Genomic DNA, 6,000 nt, shown 5'->3' with positions numbered 1-6,000 from the left:
TGAAACCCTTAGAAGCTGGCATTATTATGATGACACAACAACGATCCTAAGAAGAATGAGTTTTGATACTTTTAGAACAGAATATCTCCCCCTTTGTAGTGGTTTGAAAGCCGAATTCAGAGATGTTGAAAAGAAGGAAGTAGAAGAGACCAGAGAATCCTCCAGAGACTGAAGCCCTCTCTGATACTATCCTGTTGAGTACAGACCAACTGGTTGGAGCCAACCCCCCTGATGAATGACTCAATCAAGAGGCAAGCATCAGAACGAGTCCAGAGGTACGTAAGAAGAGAGAAGGCAAAAATCAAGGTTGAGAACGAGCTCGCAGTAGAAGTCTCCTTTGACGCCCTAAAAGCACTCTTTACAGAAATTCCCATGGTGACTCAAGGTCCCCTTCCTAGTCAGATTTGTCCTGGAAATATTGATGATAGGCCAGCAAATGTAGTTCCATTGCTAGTTTTTAAGGGAGAGTACAATGAAGACCCTGATCTTCATGTAGTAGAATTCATGGTAGCATGTGTGGCTAACAATGCTAGAACCCCTAAGATTCAACTTGTTGGAATCTTAAATGACAACACAAGATATTGAACCAAAGCCTAGAGAATTTGGTCCTAATTTTGGTCCAAGGACATTTTCCTCTCAAAGTTACAGAGGACGATAGTCTGGCGGTCATCAGAGATCAGAGGTGGAATGTTATAGGTGTGGAGAAAAGGGATATATCTCCCCAAATTGTCAAAACCCTAGACGATCTATGGATTACAAGCCCTTATGTAGCTGATGCAAAGGAGAAGGCCACACTGCAAAGGATTGTCCAAGTCTAGCCCCTGTAAAGGCCAATGGCACCGATAGCCAACAGAAGGTACAAGAGCCTGCCTCCAATTTGGTAGAGTTGGAAGTTGCCACTGTCACGCATGCCAAGAAGAAGGAATTAGTTGTTCAGAATGAAAATAACTCTCCTGATAAGACTGTGAAGTTCAACCTGCCAACAGAGGGACAGAACAGTACAGGATAGAATAGTGCAGTATAGAGCATTATAGTGCCACAGAGAGTCACAGAGACAATCCCAAAGATAGGACCGGAGGTCCAGGAGATAGATGATACAGAAGCACTTCCAGAAATAGAGGAAGTGCCAACTCTGCCATTACTAGAAGAAAAAGGAAATATGAAAGTGGGTGTAGCCCCATTCCCCAGCCGGTTGGAGAAGCCTGTGGATCCTATCAAAGATTATGGCTTGGTAAAAGACCTAGACACTTTTAAACCAAACTTAACATTTCGACAGTTTACTGCTGTAGTCTCCCAGCTGTCAAAGAAATTCAAAAGCATCTTGATAAGAAGACGTGGACTAAGGATCGCTCCTTCAACAACGACCATGACCAATAAGGCCCCAGAGCCTGTAAAGGAAGTCGATGTGGCTAACACCTTTCTAGATCCTGGAACCCCAGAGATTAGTGTGTGGATAGAAGGATGATTTATTTCAGATGCATTGATTGATGGAGGCTCATCAGTAAACATAATGACGGATGTGACAATGAAGGACTTAGGGTTGCAAGGAATTCAACCTACACAATGGCTTATCAGATTGGCAGACCAAAGCAGAATTAAACCGTTGGGCATCCTTCCATATGTAAAAACAACCCTTGCAAGAATAACATATCTGGTGGTCAAACCAAATTCTTATGGGACCTCATACCCTCTGCTGTTGGGAAGACCTTGGCTTTTTGAAGTAAGAGCTAGGATGGACTGGTTCAAAGGAACCCTAACCCTAGGCAGAGGACCCAACAAAGTGGTGTTGAAGTTGTATGGATCACAAAAAGGCAATGGATCCACATCCATCGAAGTTATAATTGACTCCTCCAATGAGGTAACAGATGGTACATCAGGAGACGAAGAGGCTGTTAAGCAGATCTTTTCTAAGAAAACAGAGGCACAGTAGCTAACAGTGGGCACTGTAAGCCAACTGCCAAGGGAAGCAAAATCCTTGTCCATGGGAGAATACCTCCTGCCTCAACTAGAATTAACTTCTAAAATCACTTCTGATAGTGAAATAGAAGCATTGATGTACTCCCTATTACATGACAGTCACAGAGACAGAGCAAAGGCAGAACAAATACAGAGCAGTAATAGATACAGAGACAGAGCAGAGGCAGAACAGAGATAGAGCGGATACAGAGATAGTCACAGAGATAGTAACAGACACAGAGCCAGAGACAGAGGCAGAAGCAGAGTCAGAAGCTGTGGTAGAAGCAGAAGAAAATGTAGAGGCAGAAGATCTATTTTTCTCTTACAAAGTCTCTACAAAAGCAGAGACAAAGCCTCCAGAGGAAGAGGATGAAAATGATGAGAAAGAAAATGAAGCAGGTTATGAAAGTGCAGATGAAGAATTTCCTCTAATAGTGGATGATCTTGCTGATGTCCCTACAGAGACCTTAGAGGCCAAGATCTCAAAGTGCTGGATGGAATGACCATGGTTCCATTTGGGTTGGCCAATGGACCACAAAGTATGCAGAATCTGTATAAGCAATGGATTAAAAGCATAAAAATTAAGTTCACCAGTGGCTCCTATCACCCTAACCATTCAGTCTAGAGAAAAGATGATGATAATGCCTCTGCCAACAAACACCAGAGCTCTCAAAGCCTCAGCCTCTAGAAGATTCGTGCTATGCGACATTCCTGGACGCATCCTCTGAAGATGAATCCCTAAGTCCAGAAGAAATTACCACTCACACAGAAGCAAGTAAAGCTCTCATACCCTTCCAACAACCTCAACAGACAAATGAGTCATCTGTTCAGAAGGAGGACACTGGTTCTAGTGGAACATCAGATGAGAATACTACCCTCTCGAAAGAGTCAAACCTCTATCCAGAAGCTATCCGTGGGACATTTATCTGCGAACTGGAAGGTGAAAGGCAAGTAATGTTCTTGGATACTGACGGTATTGAACGTCACCTGAAAGTGGGTCTCAATCTTCCAGAAGAAGAACTAGTGGTCCTGTGAGACCTACTCAAAGAGAACTTACACGTATTTGCTCGGTCATACAAAGATCTAAAGGGGATTGATCCCACAGTATGTCAACATCATGACCTAGAGCCTGATGCCAAACCTGTAAGGCAAAGACAAAGGCATATGAATCCTAATTACTCTGCTCTGGTGAAGGCTGAATTATTGAAAGTTCTTGAAGCTAAGTTCATTTATCCCATGGCTAACAGTGAATGGGTTTCGCCCATTGTGGTAGTACCCAAGAAGAACGGGAAACTTCGAATATGTGTGGATTTTCGGAAGCTGAATTCAAAGACAAAGAAGGATCATTTCCCTATCCCTTTTACATACCAATTGTTGGACATAGTGGCAGGCCATGAGCTGTATTCCCTCTTGGATAGATTCAGCAGATATAACCAAGTCCAAATTGCAGAAGAGGACCGATCTAAAACAACCTTCACCACAGAATGGGGGACCTATGCCTATAGAGTGATGCCATTTGGGCTCTGTAATGCTCCTGCCACCTTCCAACGAGTAATGATGGCTGCCTTCCAAAATCATATTCATGAATTCATCGAGGTGTATCTTGATGACTTCTGTGTCTATAGTTTGATCAGTGAGCACTGGGGACACCTAGAGCAATGTTTTGACAAATGCCGCGAGTATGAGATTTCTCTCAACCCCGACAAATGTGTCTTTGGCATCTCATTGGGAGTTCTTTTGGGCCATATTGTCTCTGCACAAGGGATTGCAACAGATCCGACAAAGATTGAAAAGATTGCCGCTTTAACAGCACCAACAAACCTCAAGCAATTGAGAGGATTTCTTGGCCATGTGGGCTACTACAAAAGTTTTATTGCACATTTTGCAACCAAGGCAACCCCTCTGCACAAGCTCCTAAGGAAAGATGTGGATTTCCTTTGGACTGATGACTGTGAAGAAGCCTTTAATACCCTAAAACAATGCCTTATCCAAGCACCTATCTTGTAGCCTCTTGACTGGATGAAGGAGTTCCATGTGCACACAGATGCATCAGTTGAAGGGCTAGGTGCTGTCCTATGTCAAAAGGGTCCTTCTAAATTAGATCAACCAATTTATTATGCAAGCTGAAAGATCATTGATAGGGCGGAACTACACAGTGACAGAGCTTGAGTGCTTGGCAATGGTGTTTGCACTGGAGAAGTTTCGACACTATTTATTGTCAACGCACTTCAAGTTCTACGTGGAGCATGAAGCCTTGTTCTTCTTGATGAACAAAGCAGATGTTAAAGGATGACTAATGAGATGGTTACTCCTATTCCAAGAGTTTGACTTTGAAGTGGTCACTAAGCCTGGCCGTTCCCATATCCTAGCTGATCATCTATCACGAATCCCTCAAACAAAAGAAGAGGAATAGGATGATCCAGACCTTCCTGATGCTTCCTTGTTTCTAGTTGAAATAGTTACTCCCTAGTATGTAGATATAGCCAATCTCCTGGCAACTCAACAGTATCCTCCTGGCATCTCAAGCCCTGAGAGAAAGAAGCTTCTGTTAGAATCAGCCCCCTACACTTTACTAGGTGGTGAACTGTACAAGAGAAGCAAAGATGAAGTGCTGCGAAGATATGTTGCAGGGGATGAAATCCGCATAGTATTAAAAGCATGCCATGACGAACCATGTGGTGGACACTTTGCAGGAGAAACGACAGCCAGGAAGGCTCTGTTAGCAAGATACTGGTGGCCGACCCTCCACAAGGATGCATATGATTACTGTAAGAGATGTGATGCTTGTCAGTGTGAATGGGAAAACCCACCAAAACAAGTGCCATGCCACTGCAACCCATTCTTCCCCTAAAGCCGTTCGAGAAGTGGGGAATTGATTTTGTGGGTCCCATTGATCCACCCACCAGACGGAAGCAGAACAGATACATCTTAGTATGTATGGATTATGTCACAAAGTGGTGTGAAGCTAAAGCTCTGAAACGGGACGATGGTAACATCGTAGCCCTATTCATGTACGAGAATATTATCACCCATTTTGGCAGTCCCCTCGAGCTAGTAAGTGACCAAGGTACTCATTTCCTTAAAAGAATCATGGAGGAGTTGATAGAGCTGTATAAGATCCGCCATCGTAAGTCCACTCCCTATTACCCCAGAGCCAACGGCCAAGTTGAAGTCACTAATCGCATCCTTTGCTCGATCTTGACAAGAACGATTGCTGCACATCGTCGCGACTGGGACAATCGACTTATAGAGGCCCTCTGGGCATACAAAACCTCCCATAAGGTAGCTACAGGATAGAACCCTTTTCAGCTAGTGTATGGTACAGAAGCCGTCTTCCCTCTTGAACTGGAATTGCTGTTTTTGCAAGTGGTAGTTAAAGAACGCTTGGGAGATAATGGATCATTGCAACGCCATCTCCTATACTTGGAATGTTTGGATGAGATACGGCGGATGGCCCTATAGTACATGGAAACCACTCAAGCGTGACGCAAGGCCTATCATGACAGTTTCATCAAGCACAAGGAGTTCAAAGAAGGCAATCTTGTCCTAGCCTATGATTCGAGATTTGGCAAGTTTCCTGGCAAGCTTCAATAACGGTGGATGGGCCCGTACAAGGTACTTGCTGTCAATCCTAACGGCTCTGTTCAGGTGCAGACTGTTGATGCCTCTGATGATCCCTTCCTGATCAACGGCTATTGTCTGAAAAAGTACTTCCCTCCCTAGGGATCTTGACAATCATAGTCGACCTACCCTTTCCCTTTTGGGTGTCGCACTGTCCTTCTCATCGTGCTTCTGATAGCCCTTATGATTCTCCTCATGAGGCGGTCTCGTTCTGCTAATCCCTCGCAGAAACATCTCAACCCGACATTTTCTCTTCTCATTTGATCCAACAACGATGGCGAGGTTGGTCCTGACACATGGTATTTCTACCATTTTCTTTCTTAAACGGAAAAAAAAGGGAAAAAAGACAAAAAAAGAAAAGAAAAAAACAAAAACAAACGAAACTGTTATGGGAGAAAAGGAAGAAATTCCCTGTCATAACAG

This window comes from Lygodium microphyllum, chromosome 1 (assembly GCF_053477565.2).
Source record: "Lygodium microphyllum isolate KBCC chromosome 1, Lygodium_microphyllum_v1.1.10, whole genome shotgun sequence".
Classification (NCBI taxonomy): Eukaryota; Viridiplantae; Streptophyta; class Polypodiopsida; order Schizaeales; family Lygodiaceae; genus Lygodium; species Lygodium microphyllum.
This window is presented reverse-complemented; position numbering follows the sequence as displayed.